The sequence below is a fragment of the Eschscholzia californica genome, unplaced genomic scaffold (genome assembly GCF_041429995.1).
Source record: "Eschscholzia californica isolate CP2 unplaced genomic scaffold, dmEscCali1.0.p SCAF_1, whole genome shotgun sequence".
NCBI classification, from domain to species: domain Eukaryota; kingdom Viridiplantae; phylum Streptophyta; class Magnoliopsida; order Ranunculales; family Papaveraceae; genus Eschscholzia; species Eschscholzia californica.
This window is the reverse complement of record NW_028238198.1, coordinates 74,786,104-74,805,893: the sequence shown is the minus strand read 5'-3', so window position 1 is coordinate 74,805,893 and position 19,790 is coordinate 74,786,104. Positions and strand designations below refer to the sequence as shown.

Sequence of the window (19,790 nt, the reverse complement as noted above, 5' to 3'; positions counted from 1 at the left end):
CAAATGTTCACGAAAGTCCCAATCCACTGCCCCTAGACCCTTACAAATTTATTTTTATTTGGATTAGTATTTGCAGATGGGGCAATCTGTCGAATTATCTAGTATTCAGTTATGCTGAAGCCGTGAGTTGCTTTTGACTCCCAAATGTTTCCCCCTTTTGTTTGAACAAAAAAATATATAAAAAAGGTTTCTTCCTTCTTATTAGAAATAGGTGCAACGATAATAACTCCAACTCAAGTCTTTTTTGGGTTTTCTGGTACATGAGTAGACATTTAAAAAAAAAAAAAAAGAAAAACACGAGTAGACATTGATAAAGGCTATTTGACAATAATTAATTAATGATCCATTTTCCATCCCTTCTTTAGAAGTCACCATCAAAAAGTACATCCTTCTTGTTTGAACTTAATGATCCATTTTCCATCTTTTTGGCAAAAGATAGATGAACTAGTGACTACCAAAAAACATAAAATGGTTTCATTTCTTGTTTTGAATCACATGGCTAATACAGAAAATGGTTCGGACTAGTTCAGTTCTTCACACACTCTCTCTCTCTCTCTCTCTCTCTCTCTCTCTCTCTCTCTCTCTCTCTCTAGTTCTTTACTCTCTCTCTCTCTCTAGTTCTTCACTCTCTCTCTCTCTCTAGTTCTTCACTCTCTCCCTCTCTCCAGTTCAGATAATCATAGTATCTTCTACTTCTTCTACTCTTTTTTTCTTCTTTATCTCTCTAACCCATCTCAAATTTCACATCTCTGTCTAGACTGTCTTCCACTTCTTTTTTTTTTCCTTCTTTCTCTGTAACTAGCCTATACACTGTTTCTGCTCAAATTTCAAAATGAAGAGCTGTTAGTGTTTTTTGTTATCTCAAGTCTAGACAGCTACAAAAGTGTTTCATTATTTTGAGCATCTCATTTGTTCACCGGAGGATTCAGCTGAACTTTCAACATTGCCAATAATCAGATTTCTGGTGAGTAAGTACTAGCTGGGTTTTCAATAAATAACGTTTCCAATGTCTTGATCCCTATTTATTTACTGTTTTGATTATTTACTAGATATAACGGAGGCAGATAGGGCAATCACTCAAATGATTTAGTCATTCATTTGTGCTGAATCAGTGAGTTACTCTCTCTCTCTCTCTCTCTAATCTTTTGATTTGTAAGTTACTAATGCTCCCATTCTTTACTTATTAATACAGGTTGGGTATCATTTCTTGTTCTTTATAATCACAACTCTTCTTAAGATCGATTAAGTCACTGATTTTGCTGGTAATTTCACTCTTCATTTATATATATATCATTTTTCTTAATTATTTTTGACTCCCAAATGTTTGGTCTTTCTGTTTCGAAAAGAGTTAAAAAATAAAACAAAAATGTTTAGTCCTTTTTATTAGAAATGGCTGCAACAATAATAACTTTAACTCAAGTCTTTTCTTGGATCTCATCACAAAAAAAAAAAAAAGTCATTTCTTGGATTTTTGGTACACAGAGGTAAAGGCTATATATTTGACAATAATTAATTAAATAATGTATATATCTCCTCCACATACTTTCTCTTCCCTTATTTACAAGTCTACAAAAGTACATCCCTCTGGTTTGAAACTTAATGATTTTACATTATATCATTGAATCTCGCGTCTCCACATCTCTGAACCCTTGTGTTTTAAAAGATGAAAGTCTTTTCATGTTTTCTTGAGAATTTCGAATAAAATAGACAAACAGGGGAATATCATCAAGGACTTCTAACACTAGGTGGGTTTTGAGAGGTGGTCCCTCTCCCTCAGTCCCTCAGTCCCTCTCCTTGTAATAAAAAAATAATACTAAAAGAAGAGTACATGTAAGTCATAATATCCCTTTCCAAAAATAGTTCCAAGAAGAAACCGTGATAGTACCAAAAATGGAATAAGTAGAGATTAACAACTCACTGGAAGTCCAACTTTTAGAAGTGGGCAGTTGAAGATTAATTAAATAGCTGAACCGTTATTAACGAGCGGAAATCTTTTTACATTAAACTACATAGGATAATATTTACTTTAAGTCAGTAGATCAATTATTACTATAATATACTACTAGTATAATTTTAATACAACTACTATATATATATATATATATATATAATGGCAATAGGGTCAATTGAGTTACGTCTATGTAGTAACAGAATTAAATTTTATTTATGTTCATGGAAGAAAAACAAATCACAAACTCTAGTTTTAAATTAGCTCATTATCATCTTCAAAGGTGACAATTCTTCACAGAAATATATTCTCGTACAAATATATTCTTTCGAAATCGTCCTATACGGACTAGGAAATGGCAACCAAAAATCATGTTATTGATTGGTATTCTCAAGTGCTGGATGTTTTGCTAGCTTAGAGATAGAATGAGTGATTTTCTTTGTATAAACTTTCATCCAAAAAGTGGACCCCTCACTTTATCTTACAACTGAATCACAATTATGGGATTTGACCCTCTCTCCCTCTACTAGTCTAGTAATAAGAAGGAAATAAAGTATTGTACCCAAGTATTAACAATTTGGTGCATTAGGATTTATGTTGTTTAAGGGAGTTTTATAGAGAGAGAAAGTGAGAGAGATAAGTAGTAGAAAGAGAAGAAGAATTACCTTTTCTTTTCACCCCCTCCAGCTCTTTCTCTCTCTCTACAAGCATCTGTTAATGTTGTTGATATTTACTTTCTTCCTCAAGTTGTTATGATTTATGTTGTTTTCATGGGAGTTTTAGAGGGAGAGAGAAAGTATAAAGAGAAGAAGAATTACATTTTGTCCCTCCCTCCGATTCTTTCTTTCCCACCAGAAGCATTACTGATCAGAGTCCAATCTGGGAGGTAAAAAGAATTCCTCATCAATTTCTTATATGAAAAATTTCATGAAAATATTATTTTCTTTTTCATTTTCTGGTTTGTCAAATACCCTTTTATATAAATATTAAGGAAGGAATGTGTTATTATGGCAGGTATCTAAGTTGAAGAAATACCCCACTACTATCTTACTTACAAGTGGAAGATACGTAACAAAGAAGAAGAAGCAGAAAAGTACGTACTGTATTTTTCATCCTCACCCCATTAGTACTTCTTTCAACATTTTATTTTACTCAACTACTTAAATATTTAAATTTTCGTCAATTTCTTTCGGAATCCTAGCATTTCCGTTATTTAAATACAACTAGGAGATTTATGGTGTCTTTAGATTCTAATTTTGAAAGTAGTAGATAAATCTATCTCTGTTCGCTATACGTATGAGTATCGATCTCTAAATGACCCAATTGATAGAATATAATTGCCACTTCATCTCCTCCAATATCTCTGTGGATGGAAGTTGCTTTATAAATCATAGTAAGAAAATTTAGTAGAAACTTAAACACAGACTTCAAAAAAATATCACTAATAAATGGTAATTGCTCTTTTAAATCGGGGGGGTCAATGTGGAGGAATTGAGTTAATTGCCAAACTCCTCGGCTACTAATGTTGAAGGTAGGTAGTGTTGCTTATCACGCCATGTCCACTTGGGACTAGCCCGACCCGTACGGTAGACGACCCATGCCGACATGTTTTGTATAGAATCTCAATATGAACTCAATGATTTAACAAGAATAACTCTCTTATTAATCGTAAGGAAAAATCACTCAAAACCCTTAAGCTCTCTTATATTAATAGTTCCACATCTCAGCAACTCCTTATATAGGGAACCATAACTCGAAAACCCTATTTTAGATAGCATCAATAAAAGGAAAACTAATTTAAGTAACTTTAAAAAAAAAGAAAATTTCACAAAACTATGTATATTTAGATTCTCCTAAATATATTTTAGCTTGAACCCCAAGATATTTTCAAGCTTATAACAACATTCTCCCCCTTAAGTTTGAAAAACATCTTCACTCACATCTTGAACTACAATAAGGCTTCTCATTTCTTTGAACTTGATTCTTCCAAGTGCCTTCGTCAATATATCTGCCTTCTGCTCATTTCCCAGAACATGCTCAACCACCACTTGTTCATTCCCGACACACTCACGTATAAAGTGATATCTCTTGTGTATATGTTTGCTTCGACCATAGAATACCAGATTCTTAGTTAACGCGCTTGCCGACTTATTGTCAATCCGTATAGTAAGCGTCTCACACTCCTTCCCTATTAACTCAGCAAAAAGCTCTTGAAGCCAAATAGCTTGTTTTGCCGCTTCTGTAGCTGCCATGAACTCAGCCTCACAGGATGACAAAGACACAGTTTCTTGCTTTTGTGTACACCAAGTTATTGGACAATCAACGAGATAGAATATATGTCCTGTTGTGCTCTTACCATCATCCTCATCAATGGTATGTGAACTGTCACTATACTCTATGAGTTTTACACCATCCGAACGTGCAAACACAAAACCAAAATAGGGTGTTCCTCGTAAATACTTCAAGACTTGCATTAGCGCTGCTCCATGGGATTCTTCCGGCTCATGCATATATCTACTCAAAACCCTAACACTATAAGATAAATCTGGACGTGTGTGGAGTAAATATCGTAGACTGTTAAATTCACGATTATATAATAATCGGAGATATGATAAAGTCACTATTATATAAGAATCAGATATCTAAACATAAAATGAAAGACATAATGTTTAACGTGGTTCGGTCGAATACTCAAGGTCAAGACCTACATCCACGAAGAAATATTTCATTATTAATAATCACCACATACAATTGTATGTGGGCTTGATCGGTTACATAACTTAATAACTCGATGAGTTTGAATCCTAGAACCATCTCCTATTGATAGATGACTTAGGGTTTAGGGTTTCCTATTTTCTGATTACTAAACTAGGAAATAATACAAAATCTATCTAATATTACCATTAGATAGTTACAAGAGATATTCTGAATATAAGAAACTAATTCTTTATATATCTTCAATATATCTTCAAATATCTTCAATATTCTGAATTCTTCTTGATCGTCGGATCTCATCTTCTCGATCCGTTACGTACATACACGTATATTATTTCTGCAACTTATCTTGACCGCCGGATCTCCTATTTTCGATCCGTCTTATGTAACGTATCCTATTATAGACATCCAATGCTTCTTCTATGTTCCTTTTCATCGATGGTTTTCTCCTCTTGAGGCTTTGACAACTTCAGATTCTGATCCATCGGTACATGACACAAATTACAACTTTCCATCCCAGTTTCACTTAGTATTTTCTTCGCATATCTCTCTTTCTTTAATACAATACCTCCTTGAAACTGATGTAATAGAACTCAATGATTCAACAAGAATAACTCTCTTATTAATCGTAAGGAAAAAATCACTCAAAAAACCTTAAGCTCTCTTACATTAATAGTGCCACATCTCAACACCTCCTTATATAGGGAACCATAACTCGAAAACCCTATTTTAGATAGCATGAATAAAAGGAAAACTAACTTTAGGTAACTTCTAAAGAAAAGGAAAATTACACAAAACTATGTATATTTAGATTCTCCTAAATATACTTTAGCTTGAACCCCAAGATATTTTCAAGCTTATAACAACATTTTACCCCTTAGGCTTGAAAAACATCTTCACCCACATCTTGAATTCCAATAAGGCTTCTCATTTCTTTGAACTTGGCTCTTCCAAGTGCCTTCGTCATTATATCTACCTTCTGCTCATTTCCTGGAACATGCTGGACCACCAGTTGTTCATTCCCGACAAACTCAAGTATAAAGTGATATCTCTTGTGTATATGTTGGCTTCGACCATGGAATACCGGATTCCTAGTTAGCGCGATTGCCGACTTATTGTCAAATATAGTAACCGTCTCACACTCCTTCCCTATTAACTCAGCAAAGAGCTCTTGAAGCCAAATAGCTTGTTTTGCCGCTTCTGTAGCTACCATGAATTCAGCCTCACAGGATGACAAAGCCACAATTTCTTGCTTTTGTGTACACCAAGTTATCGACAATCAACGAGATAGAGTATATGTCCTGTTGTGCTCTCACCATCATCGTCATCAACGTTATGTGAACTGTCACTATACCCTATGAGTTTTACACCATCCGAACGTGCAAACACAAGACCAAAAGAGGTTGTTCCTTGTAGATACCTCAAGACTTGCTTTAGCGCTGCTCCATGGGATTCTTCCGGCTCATGCATATATCTACTCAAAACCCCAACACTATGAGATAAATCTGGACGTGTGTGGAGTAAATATCGTAGACATCCACTGCTTCTTCTATATTCTTTTCATCGATGGTTTTCTCTTCTTGAGGTTTTCACAACTTCAGATTCTGATCCATCGGTACATGGCACAAATTACAACTTTCCATCCCAATTTCACTTAGTATTTTCTTTGCATATCTCTCTTGCTTTAATACGATACCTCCTTCAAACTGATGTACTTCAATCCCAAGATAAAAGGTCAATTTTCCAAGATCACTCATCTCAAGCTTGGTTGCCATCTCCTTTTTAAACTGAAGTATCAATTTCAACGATGAACCCGTGACAAGTAGTTCGTCGACATACACAACCACGATAAGAAGATGATCCTTTTCTTCCTTTTGATATAACGATGGCTCTTTTAAACATCTATGAAACTTCAACTTTCTAAGGATCTTTTTTAGCTTGTCATTCCAAGCTCTAGGTGCTTGTTTTAAACCATAAAGAGCTTTATTCAACTTGTAGACCTTATTTTTGTTTCCTAAGCTTATAAATCATTCCGGTTGAGTGACATAAATGTCTTCCTTCAATTCACCGTGGAAAAAACGCGGTTTTTACATTGAGAGGATGTATTTCTCAACTACTTGAGGCTGCTAGAGCAATGATGAAACGAATTGTCTCAATACGTGCAACGGGAGCGAATACTTCATCATAATCAATGCCATGTCGTTGAACATATCCTTTCGCCACTAATCGTGCTTTGTATTTGTTGACACTCCCATCAGAATTATGTTTTGTCTTGAATACCCATTTTAGTCCGATAGGATTGACTCCAACAAGAAGGTCTACCAAATTCCACGTCTTATTTCTTTCTATTGAAGAAAGTTCATCCTAATACGTGCAACGGGAGCGAATACTTCATCATAATCAATGCCATGTCGTTGAACATATCCTTTCGCCACTAATCGTGCTTTGTATTTGTTGACACTCCCATCAGAATTATGTTTTGTCTTGAATACCCATTTTAGTCCGATAGGATTGACTCCAACAAGAAGGTCTACCAAATTCCACGTCTTATTTCTTTCTATTGAAGAAAGTTCATCCTCACACGCATCTATCCAGACCTTTAACTCTTTTGCTTCATTAAAATTCCACGGTTCCTCGTTCATTGTCAACAACAGACGCTCACCTTCATATTCTGCAATATGAACATAATCATTTAAGTAAGCTGGCTTAGTACGTGGCCTTGTTGATCTCCTTAGCTGTGGTTGTGCTTGTGCTGATTCATCCACACTATTATCTCCACCTTCTTCATCTCTCTCCACGGTTTTCTTCAACTACTTCGTCCTTTTCTTTATTTAACACATCCTCACTGACTGCCCGAGTATCAAGATTATTGTCCTCTGTTTCTTTATAAGTTTCGATCCCTTTGATGCCTTTATTACCAAATTCTCCCAAATTAATAACAAATGTTCCAGAATCTCTAATTGTTTCTCTCTCGATATTGTTCCAGCTTCAGTTTTTCTTGTCATCAAAGATCACGTCCCGGCTGACTATTATCTCCTTATTCATAGGATCATACAAGAGATAAGCCTTCGAACCGGGTTCTGTTCCTAGATATACCAGCGTTCTTGACCTGTCGTCTAGCTTTCTTCTCCCAACAACCTCTGTTCTTGCATATCCGACACAGCCAAACACTCTAAGATGCTCGAGATTTGGTTTCTTCCCTTTAAGCATCGCATACGGAGTTGATTTAGTCAGCGATCTTGTTTCTATTATGTTTATCAAATATGTAGCATGTCTCACAGCCTCTCCTCACAGATAGTTTGGTACTTTCATATGTTTCAAGATACTCCTAGTCATCTCCAAGAGAGTTCTATTACGTCTTTGAACAACTCCGTTTTGTTGAGGAGAGTACGAAGCTGATAAATGTCTCTTGATTCCATATTTATCACAGTAAGCTTCAAACTCATGAGACATAAACTCTCCACCTCGATCTGTTCGGAATGTCTTTATCACAACCCTTGTTTCTTGTTCAACAAGTATTCTGAAAATTTTGAAATTTTCAAATGCTGCTCTCTTCTCCTTCAACAAGATAGTCCACATATATCGTGATCAATCATCAATGAGAAAAAAAGGTACCTCTTATGAGTCGCAGTGGGAGGTGTGATAGGTCCACAGAGATCTCCATGAATGAGCTCGAGAAGTTGAGAGGCTCGATATGTGATTGCTTGTGGAATATATCTCCTTGTCTGTTTCCCGAAGAGACATGACACAAACATCTCCTTCTCTATTGTGATCTTTGGTATACCACTGACTAGCTCTTCATTGATCATCTTCTTCATTGTCTCCAAGTCAACATGACCCATTCTTGCATGCCACATTGCTGATTCAGGCAAAGTCGTTAGTTGTAAGCATTTAGTATCTTCGACTTCCAAGGCAACTTTGTATAAACGATTTCTTGATCTGGTAGTTCTCACCAGCAATTGTCCCAAACGATCATATAACATCAGCAAGTCTTCTTTCATTCGAACCTCACACCCTGCTCCCGTGGCCTGACCCAAACTTATAATGTTACTTCTCAGCTCCGGAATAAAGTAAACATTCTTTAGTACTTTCTTGTCACCATTGTCGAAAACAAAACGAATTGACCCTTTCCCTCGTATATCTATACGAGAGTCATCACCAAATCTCCCTTTCCCCATAATTGTCTCATAAAGGTCCATGAAGAAGCTTCGATTTCCACACATGTGATTGGTGGCTCCATTGCCCAGATACCACACATTACGTGTGTCTGAATTGGCTTCAAATATTTCAGGGTTTGCATTCTTCTCATTTTAGAAAAACCACTTAGTGCATCATTAACTCATCAGCAGATTGAGTATCTTCATCTTTCCTTTCCATTGCCTCTTGAAGCTTAAGTAGTCTATCAGGAAAATCTGACGCATAGTGTCCTTTCTTATCACACCGATAACAAGTTATCTTTGACTCATACTCCTTGTCTCGTTCCTGTTGAAACCCGAACCGACCACGTCCTCTACTTTTCCAGGAAGAGCGACGTCCCACGTCCTCTTCCTCTATTGCCTCCATAATTATACTGAAACGGTTGTCGTGATGAATCACCATCGGCATATATAAGCTTACCATGATCTTCATGTTGCTCTTCTTCTTCACTGATCCTTTCTTCGTAGGCTTTTATTAGACCTATGATGTCTTCAAAGCTTGTGTTATTGAGATCTAGCACTTGCTCGAGCGATGCTACGATATGTATATAATTTTTTTGAGGATGACTTGACATAAATTTCTTGACCATCTTAGGTTATTCTATTCCCTCCCCTAGTGCAGCTGATTTTGATGAAATTGCTGATAATTTTCCGACAAAGTCACCAATCTTCTCCGTGTCTTTCATCTTAAGCCGATCGAATTCTGCCATTAGGGTCTGCAGTCTTGCTTCTTTGACCCTATTGCTCCTAAATATCTAGTTTTTATAGCTTCCGACACTTCCTTGGCTGTCTCTAGGTCACCGACTTGAAGAATAAGAGCTTCGAGGATCGATTGAAACATTAAAGCTATAGCCATATCATTCTTTGTCTCATCGATGTTTCCCCTTTCAACAACTTGCCAAGCTTTATGAACTTTGAGTAGGATCTTCATCCTCATGGTCCACACCGTATAATTACTTGAATTTAACATGGGACAATTAATGGAAAGAAAACCTCCTTCCTCTTTCGTCTTTGACATCCTCGATGTCTCTTCCTTCTTGTCTCCGTCTGCCATTGTTGTATCTTCCTAAAGCTCTGATATGTGGTTGAGAGGCTCGATATGTGGTTGCTTGTGGAAAAGATCTCCTTGTCTGTTTATCGAAAAGAGATGACACACACATCTCCTTCTTTACTGTCATCTTTGTTGGTATACCACTCACTAGCTCTTCATTGATCATCATCTTCATTGTCTCCAAGTTAACATGACCAATTCTTGGATGCCACATTGCTGATTCAGGCAAAGTCGTTAGTTCTATTACGTCTTTCAACAACTTCGTATATTTAGACGTAATAGAACTCAATAATTCAACAAGAATTACTCTCTTATTAATCGTAAGGAAAAATCACTCAAAAACCTTAAGCTCTCTTATATTAATAGTGCCACATCTCAACACCTCCTTATATAGGGAACCATAACTCGAAAACCCTATTTTAGATAGCATGAATAAAAGGAGAACTAACTTTAGGTAACTTCTAAAGAAAAGGAAAATTCCACAAAACTATGTATATTTAGATTCTCCTAAATATACTTTAGCTTGAACCCCAAGATATTTTCAAGCTTATAACAACATTCTCCCCCTTAAGCTTGAAAAACATCTTCACCCACATCTTGAACTCCAATAAGGCTTCTCATTTCTTTGAACTTGGTTCTTCCAAGTGCCTTCGTCATTATATCTACCTTCTGCTCATTTCCCGGAACATGCTGGACCACCACTTGTTCATTCCCGACAAACTCAAGTATAAAGTGATATCTCTTGTGTATATGTTTGCTTCGACCATGGAATACCGGATTCTTAGTTATCGCGATTGCCGACTTATTGTCAAATATAGTAACCGTCTCACAATCCTTCCCTATTAACTCAGCAAAGAGCTCTTGAAGCCAAATAGCTTGTTTTGCCGCTTCTGTAGCTGCCATGAATTCAGCCTCACAGGATGACAACCACAATTTCTTGCTTTTGTGTACACCAAGTTATTGGACAATCAACGAGATTGAATATATGTCCTGTTGTGCTATTACCATCATCCTCATTAACGTTATGTGAACTGTCACTATACCCTATGAGTTTTACACCATCCGAACGTGCAAACACAAGACCAAAAAAGGGTGTTCCTCGTAGATACCTCGGGACTTGCTTTACCGCTTTTCCACGGGATTCTTCCGGCTCATGCATATATCTACTCAAAACCAACACTATAAGATAAATCTGGACGTTTGTGGAGTAAATATCGTAGACATCGATCCAATGCTTCTTTTATATTCCTTTTTATCGATGATTTTCTCCTCTTAAGACTTTGACAACTTCAGATTTTGATCCATCGGTACATGGCACAAATTACAACTTTCCATCCTAATTTCACTTAGTATTTTCTTTGCATACCTCTCTTGCTTTAATACGATACCTCCTTCAAACTGATGTACTTCAATCCCAAGATAAAAGGTCAGCTTTCCAAGATCACTCATCTCAAACTTGGTTGCCATCTCCTTTTTAAACTCATGTATCAATTTCAACGATGAACCTGTGACAAGTAGATCGTCGACATACACAACCACGATAAGAAGATGATCCTTTTCTTCCTTTTGATATAACGATGGCTCTTTTAAACATCTATGAAACTTCAACTCTCTAAAGATCTTGTTTAGCTTATCATTCTAACCTCTAGGTGCTTGTTTTAAACCATAAAGAGCTTTATTCAACTTGTAGACCTTATCTTTGTTTCCCAAGCTTATAAATCCTTCTGGTTGAGTGACATAAATGTCTTCCTTCAATTCACCGTGGAGATACGCGGTTTTTACATCAAGACGATGTAGGCTGCTAGAGCAATGATGAAACGAATTGTCTCAATACGTGCAACGAGAGCGAATACTTCATCATGATCAATGCCATGTCGTTGAACATATCCTTTCGCCACTAATCGTGCTTTGTAATTGTTGACACTCCCATCAGAATTATGTTTTATCTTGAATACCCATTTTAGTCCGATAGGCTTGACTCCAACACCACGTCTTATTTCTTTCTATTGAAGAAAGTTCATCCTCACACGCTTCTATCCAGACTTTTAACTCTTTTGCTTCATTAAAATTCCACGGTTCCTCGTTCATTGTCAACAATAGACGCTCACCTTCATATTCTGTGATGTGAACATAATCATTTAAGTAAGCTGGCTTCTTTCATCAAAAAAAAAAAAGTAAGCTGGCTTAATACGTGTCGTTGTTGATCTCCTTAGCTGTGGTTGTGGTTGTGCTTGGGCTGGTTCAGCCACACTATTATCTCCACCTTCATCTCCATCCCCACGGTTTTCTTCAACTACTTCGTCCTCTTCTTTATTTAACACATCCTCACTGACTGCCCGAGTATCAAGATTATTCTCCTCTGTTTATTCATAAGTTTCGATCCCTCTGATGCTTTTATTACCAAATTCTCCCAAATTAATAACAAATGTTCCAAAATCTCTACTTGTTTCTCTATCGGTATTGTTCCAGCTCCAGTTTTTCTTTTCATCAAAGATCACGTACCGACTGACTATTATCTTCTTAGTCATAGGATCATACAAGCGATAAGCCTTCGAACCGGGTTCTGTTCCCAGATGTACCAGCTTTCTTGACCTGTCGTCTAGCTTTCTTCTCCCAACAACCTCTGTTCTTGCATATCCGACACAGCCAAACACTCTAGGAAATTTATGGGTGTCTTTAGATTTTAATTTTGGAAGTAGTAGATGAATCTTTCTATTTGCTATTCCTATGAGTATCTCTAGATAACTCAATTGCCACTTCATCTCCTTCAATATCTCTGTGAATGGAAGTTGCTTCATAGATCATTAGGAAATTTAGTAGAAACTTACCTCCCAGAACATGACTTAAGGAAAATATCACTAATAAATGGTAAACAACTCCACTTCAAACCATCAAAATTTATTTTGATTGCTCTTTAATATCGGGGGCTCAATGTGGAGGCATTGGGTTAATTGCCAAATTCCTCGGCTACTTATGTTGAAGGTAGGTAGTTTTGCTTATCGGGCCAAGTCGACTTGGGACTGGTCCGACCCGTACGGTAGACGTGGAAACCAGAGCCTACCTTTGTGTCTGGCTGAAGGTAGGCTGAAAGTTTCAGGCTGAAAGTTTCAGGCTGAAAGTTTCAGGCTGAAAGTTGACAACATCGTGGAATAGGCTGGCCTTCTCTGGTTTTCAGGCTGTATACCGAGACACAGCTTTGTCTCGTGGATTGCTCTTCATGGGAAACTTAAAACTAAAGCACGAGTGGCCCAGTGGGGGCTGAAGGTAGGCTGAAAGTTTCAGGCTGAAAGTTGACAAAATCGTGGACCAAACGTGGAATAGGCTGGCCTTCTGTAGTTTTCAGGCTGTATACTGAGACACAACTTTATCTCGTGGATTGCTCTTCGTCGGAAACTCAAAACTAAAGCACGACTGACCCAGTGGGGGATTATAGAAGACTCTAACTGTGTATTCTGTAGAAATGAAACTGAAACAGACTACCACCTCTTGTTTGACTGCCTTCTTTCTAAGAAAATATGGGTGATACTTCTTGAGTCAATGGGATTTAGACGACAGGGAGTGACACTAGCTGTGAGGAGGAAATCCAGTGGTGCTTGAATCACTTTCAAGGTACCACACTACAAGCCTCTTTAGGCCGGTTAGTCATGAATGCATACATTTATCACATATGGAAGGAATGCAATGGGGGAATCTTCTACCAAATCTTTTGCTAGCATTATTGGATCCATCAAAGAAGAGTCAGAATTAAGATAACATTTGGGACGAGATGGATTGAGGAAAAGATTGACAACAGGCGTACCATTGATCTTTGGAATCTGGGAATCTCTCTAACTCGGCCTGCATTTATCATGTGCCAGTGGTCTAGTCCAAGCCCAGGACATATCTACTCAACAACGGATGGAGCACTTAATAGCGAGAGAGCGGGATATGGTGCAATCTTAAGAAACTCAGAGGGTGAAGTGGTGGGGGTAGGCACAACTATAGTGGCGAAAGAATTGATTTTTGTTCATGAACTCCAAGCCGTAGAAATGGGGCTCAGGCTGGCTCTTGAGAAGGGAGTCCATCACATTGAAATAAGGTTGGATTCAATGAATATTAAAGACCTTCTCACGAAACCAAATTAGAAGGTACCTTGGAAGGCCAAACGAATCTGGACACGTGTAAAGAGGTTACTGGCTTAGTTCGAAAGCTGCTTAATACGACATCCCTAGATAATAATCAGTTAACGATAGAGTTGAAACTTGCAAGACATTCTAAACATGGACACTAGGGGCTCGGTGAGAATGAGAAAGGGATGGGGCTAATAACCCAGTAATTTTGAGTTTTTTTCGATTGTTTTTTAGTTGTTTATTTATTTCGTCTCTTTTCCTTTTCATTGTATTGGGCCGGGCTCTTACTCCGCTTATCAATATAAAAAAAAGAATAAAGGAAAACGAAAACTAATTTGGACTTTTGGGAGAAAAGAAAAATCAGATTTAACCACAAACATTGATATAGGTATTACAGGATAACCAGATTCTCCAACCAAAGATGCTACAAAATTGGTAATCAAAATACACGCTGGAAGTGAAAAATAGTCATCTCTATGAGATCGCTGTACTATGAGAAGAAGAAGATGATGGGGGTAGAAATAAGAAGTCAAATTTGGGGAAAAATTTGCCAAATTTTCGGTCCTAAATTTACTATGCTTATATTCCACTATTATTACGGTTTGGTCATACCCATATGGCCAATGAACCGTCATAAAAGAATTCCCTCAAATTTCTGAAAAAGATATATGGGTACAACAAAAACGATGGAAATATGTGTAACAATCATTGTAGCAAACTATATAAGGAACCGAACTGGTGGAGACCAGGTATTGTTAGTATGCAACTGAAAAGGATCTCTTCCTCTACAGCATCCTCTTTAGAGAGGGCAGTTTCGGAGGAGGAAATCTTAGGTGCGGTGGGTGAGTTAGCCGTCGATAAAGCTCCGGGTCCGGACAGATTTCCTATATCTTTCTTTAAGGTATGCTGGGACGTTATCAAAGTAGATATGATTAACATGATCCGAGAGTTTTGGGACACTGCTTCTTTTCATTGAAGGCTAAACCAGACTTATATTGTTCTCATTCCTAAGAAGAATTGTTATAACTATAAGTCGCGGAAGCTATCGAACCTATCCTAGAAATTGATCCGATTACGAAGATTAATCGAAAAGCTAAGTCAAAATCAAATATGCGAACAGAATTTAACGAGGTTCGGCTTTAAAGCCTACGTCCTCGGGCGAACAAGAAATCTTTATTGAAGGATAGATGAAGACGACTAACACAACCCGCAAGTTCGTCCCAAGATGGTACCGTATAGTAATAACCTCCTATACTAAATCTTCGACGACCGAGAAATTTAACACCGCTCAAAAACTATGAAAAATTTCTCTCACTCTTGCTCTCTCTCTAGCTCTCTAAAGAAGAGTTGTTGTTGCTTGTGTTGGTTGATGTGTTACAAAGAACTCAAGACCCCTATTTATATTATTATAAGCCGGCATAGGAAGTCCCAAGATTAGAAATTGCCTCAATTTGGAACCGCCCTTGTTCACAATTTTGGAAACAAGAAACTGCCATTAATCAATTCAAAACCGCCTATCCAATTTTTGGTAACCAATTTGGAAACCCAAATTCCACCGACAATACCACAATTTGGAAACCCAAACTGACTCTCACAATTCTCCACCTCGTACACAATTTGATACTCTTCAAATTTTGGACGAACACCAGGATACTCCTTGTAAGATATATCTGCTTCTTGTAACTTCATCCGACTGCACCATATGACCATGGTTGCCTACGTACCCTTTTACAGGATCAAGCCTACCGTAGTTCTACCAACCCTTCACATAAAGATTACCTTGTCGCCATTACGCCCTTTCGGGCAACTTAACACGAGCCGATTTGTAGCAATTCCAGGCAATGCTGAAACTTGCTACATGTCACCACTTTAGTCAACATGTCCGCGGGATTCTCATCTGTGTGTACCTTCATGAGAGAAACATCACCTTCCTCTATGACATCTCGTACAAAGTGATACATGACATCGATATGCTTAGTACGAGCATGATGGACCTGATTCTTCGCCAAGTGGATCGCACTTTGACTATCACACCATACCTCTACGCACTCCTGCTTAATCCCTAGATCATCCAGAAGACCCCACAACCACAGTGCTTCCTTCACACCCTCGGCCATAGCCATATACTCGGCCTCCGTAGTAGATAACGCAACTGTAGATTGTAACATCGATCGCCAACTAACTGGAGCACCATGTACCCTAAATACATAACCAGTAGTAGATCGTCTTCTATCTAGATCGCCAGCATAATCCGAGTCAACATAACCGCTTACTTGACATGTGTCTCCACCAAAGCACAAACCCGTATCAATAGTACCCTTCAAGTACCTCAAGACCCACTTCACAGCTTCCCAATGTGTCTTCCCCGGATTTGCCATAAACCTGCTAACCACACTGACCGCCTGTGAAATATCTGGACGAGTACACACCATAGCGTACATCAAACTGCCAACTGCACTAGCATACGGTACACGATCCATATGATCCTTCTCCACCGTAGTAGTGGGAGATTGTTTTCCCGAGAGCCTGAAGTGTGGTGCCAAAGGTGTTGACACCGCCTTCGCATTCTGCATCCCGAATCGAGAAACTACTCGTTCGATGTAACCTTTCTGATTCAAGTACAGTTTCTTACTTGACCGCTCTCTCTTAATCTCCATTCCCAGTATCTTCTTTGCAGCGCCCATGTCTTTCATCTCAAACTCTTGACTGAGTTGAGATTTCAACTTATCTATCTCCACCATGCTTCGAGAAGCAATAAGCATGTCATCCACATACAAAAGGAGATAAATAAAGTCACCTTCGCGAAGTTTCTTGATGTATACACAACAATCATAGTCACTTCTGCGAAAACCATGCTTTAGCATGAAAAAATCAAATCGTTTGTACCATTGGCGAGGGGATTGTTTCAATCCGTAAAGAGATTTCCTCAAACGACATACTTGATTTTCTTTGCCCTCAACCTTGTATCCCTCTGGTTGAGCCATATAAATTTCTTCTTCCAAATCTCCGTGCAAGAAGGCGGTTTTAACATCGAGTTGTTCCAGCTCAAGATCACTATGAGCAACAATACTCAATAGCACCCGAATAGAAGTATGTTTCACGACCGGTGAGAAAATCTCATTGTAGTCGACCCCTTCTTTCTGTGCATAACCCTTGGCCACTAGTCTTGCCTTATACCTTGTACCTATGATCTCGGAAGAATCCTCTTTCTTCTTGTACACCCATTTACAACCAATAACAGACTTACCTTCGGGCAATGGGACAACCTCCCATGTCTTGTTCTTGTGAAGAGACTCCATCTCTTCTTGCATAGCAACCAACCAACTCTCTCTATCCTCCGCGGTAACAGCTTGTTTGAAGGTGACCGGCTCGTCGTCTTCCACCGAGAGTGCATATTCAACAAGATTTGCCTGCCCATAATGCCTAAGAGGTTTGTCTGACCCTAACCTCTGTACCGGCTTATATAACCGTTTCGGCCTAGTGTGTACCGAAACATCCTGCTGTTGTTGTTGTAAAACTTGTGTACCTTCCCCTTGAACCTCCTCATGATCGGGTTCATCAATTTTCTCATCCTGAGTATTATCCTGATGCTCCACCTGATCATGATTCCTAGAAACCCGTTGGTCTTCGGCTTCTACTTCCACTACTTGAGCTTTAGTAGACCCAACATCACCACAACTAGGCACCGTAGCTTCCGCCATAGCTACAATAGATGACTCATCAAACACCACATCTCTGCTGATTACAAACTTCTTGTCTTCCGTACACCATAGCCGATAACCCTTGACTCCTGTAGCATATCCTAAGAAAATTGCCTTCTTTGCTCTATTGTCAAGTTTGTTACCTTTAACATGGTAATAGGCCGTACAACCGAAAACCTTAAGTCTCCCGTAATCTGCATGTTCACCTGACCACACCTCGTAAGGTATGCCGCCATCTAAAGAAGAATGTGGAGACCTGTTCACAATATAACAAGCTGTAGCAATAGATTCTGCCCACCATTCTACGCCTAGTCCCGAATTGGAGCGCATACATCTAGCCTTCTCAAGTAGTGTACGGTTCAATCTCTCTGCGACTCCATTCTGCTGAGGTGTGTTTACTACTGTCCAGTGCCTCACAATGCCTTCCTGATTACAAAACTCCTTGAATGCCCCATCCGTGTACTCGGTCCCATTATCCGATCTTAACGTCTTCAGCTTTCGACCAGTTTTGTTCTCAACCATTGCTTTCCACACCAGGAATGTGTTGAATACCTCATTCTTATGCTTCAGAAAATAAAGCCAGACAAATCTCGAATGATCATCAACGAATGTAACAAAATACCTGGAACCACCCTTGGAAGGTAACTTTGCCGGTCCCCAGACATCGGTGTGTACGTAGTCTAACACCTCTTTGCTCCTGTGCTTGCTTGTAGAGAACGTCACTCTGTGTGCCTTCCCGAACACACAATGCTCACAAAACTCCATGCAAGGCTTCTTCATGTCCTTCAACAATCCTTTCCCGCACATCAGAGATAGACCCTTTTCTGACATATGCCCAAGGCGCATATGCCAAAGCCTCGTACTAGCCGTTGGATCCCTTCCACTGATTCCTACTGCTACATCTCCAGTAACTGTTGTCCCCAAAAGTTTGTACAAATTACCGTAACGAGTACCTCTCATTACCACCAAAGAACCCTTAACGATTTTTATGGAGCCATTCTCTATAATTATCTTACAGCCGTTCCGCTCCAACACACCAAGGGAAATTAGATTTTTCCGCAAATCGGGTATGTGTCTTACGTCCGTCAATGTTCTCACCACTCCATCGTGCATCTTGATACGTATTGTTCCGAGTCCCACAGTTTTACATATACTATCATCACCCAGTATAACTGTACCACCATCTATACTCCTATAGGTAGTAAACAACTCCCTATTTGGACACATATGGTGTGACGCCCCTGAATCAAGCATCCACTTATCGAAGATTTTCTCAGACACCTCTGTCACCGAGAAACATTCATCCGCCTCTTCTGACACATATCCCGCCTCTTGCATCTCTTGTTTCTCCTTGTAGCCTTCGTTCTTTTGCTTCAACTTTCTCTTTGGACAAGCTGCTTTAAAGTGGCCAAGCTCACCACAACTAAAGCACGTTTTCTTGAAAGAGCCTCTAGATTTGGATCTAGATTTCCCGCCCTTTCCCTTTCCCCTTTCATTACTCCTCCCCCTCGTTACAAACAACCCTTGTGCTTGTTCTTTGTCTACTCCACCCGACGCCATACTGCTAGTAGCAACCTTACGAAGGTCATCCGCTAATAGCGAATTTCTCGTCTCTTCCATGCTTAGACTATCACCAACAAGCATCAAAGTTTGAACAAGGTTCTCATAGGATTTAGGCAATGAAAGTAACAATATGAGGGCTTGGTCCTCATCCTCAACCTTAACATCAATATCCTTCAAATCTGAGATAATCCTGTCAAACCTATTCACATATTCCTGAATAGAAGAACCCTCTTCCATTCTACATGTGAATAATTTGGATTTTAAGTAGACCCGATTCGTTAAAGTTTTCGTCATGAAACTGCTTTCTAGCTTTAACCACACACCCGCCGCCGTTGTTTCTCCATCTACTAGGAACGCCACGTCCCTCTCAAGACACAACATAATGGTAGCCCGTGCTTCGAGATCTAACTCTTCCCAATCCTCATCTGACATATCTCCTGGTTTCTTTCCCGTCAACGTCTTGTGTAATTTCTGCGAGATTAGCAGATTCTTCATCTGCATCCGCCA

General features: G+C 38.8%; 1 protein-coding gene across 3 annotated transcripts in view; it reads left to right on the top strand.

The window, feature by feature from the left end:
• Positions 1–472: 472 nt before the first annotated feature.
• LOC147569107 (WAT1-related protein At1g09380-like) overlaps positions 473–19,790 on the top strand; it is a 43,196-nt gene continuing 23,878 nt past the window's right edge. Inside the window, exons 1-6 of one of the 3 annotated variants that reach the window (XM_086655558.1) lie at positions 473–529; positions 594–964; positions 1,050–1,111; positions 1,193–1,262; positions 2,732–2,834; positions 2,963–3,041. The gene's annotated coding sequence lies outside the window, so the exon portion shown is untranslated. Of the gene's footprint in view, positions 530–593; positions 965–1,049; positions 1,112–1,192; positions 1,263–2,731; positions 2,835–2,962; positions 3,042–14,935; positions 15,039–19,790 lie in introns of those variants that run through there. The other 2 variants (XM_086655557.1, XM_086655556.1) reach the window with 2 other exon arrangements.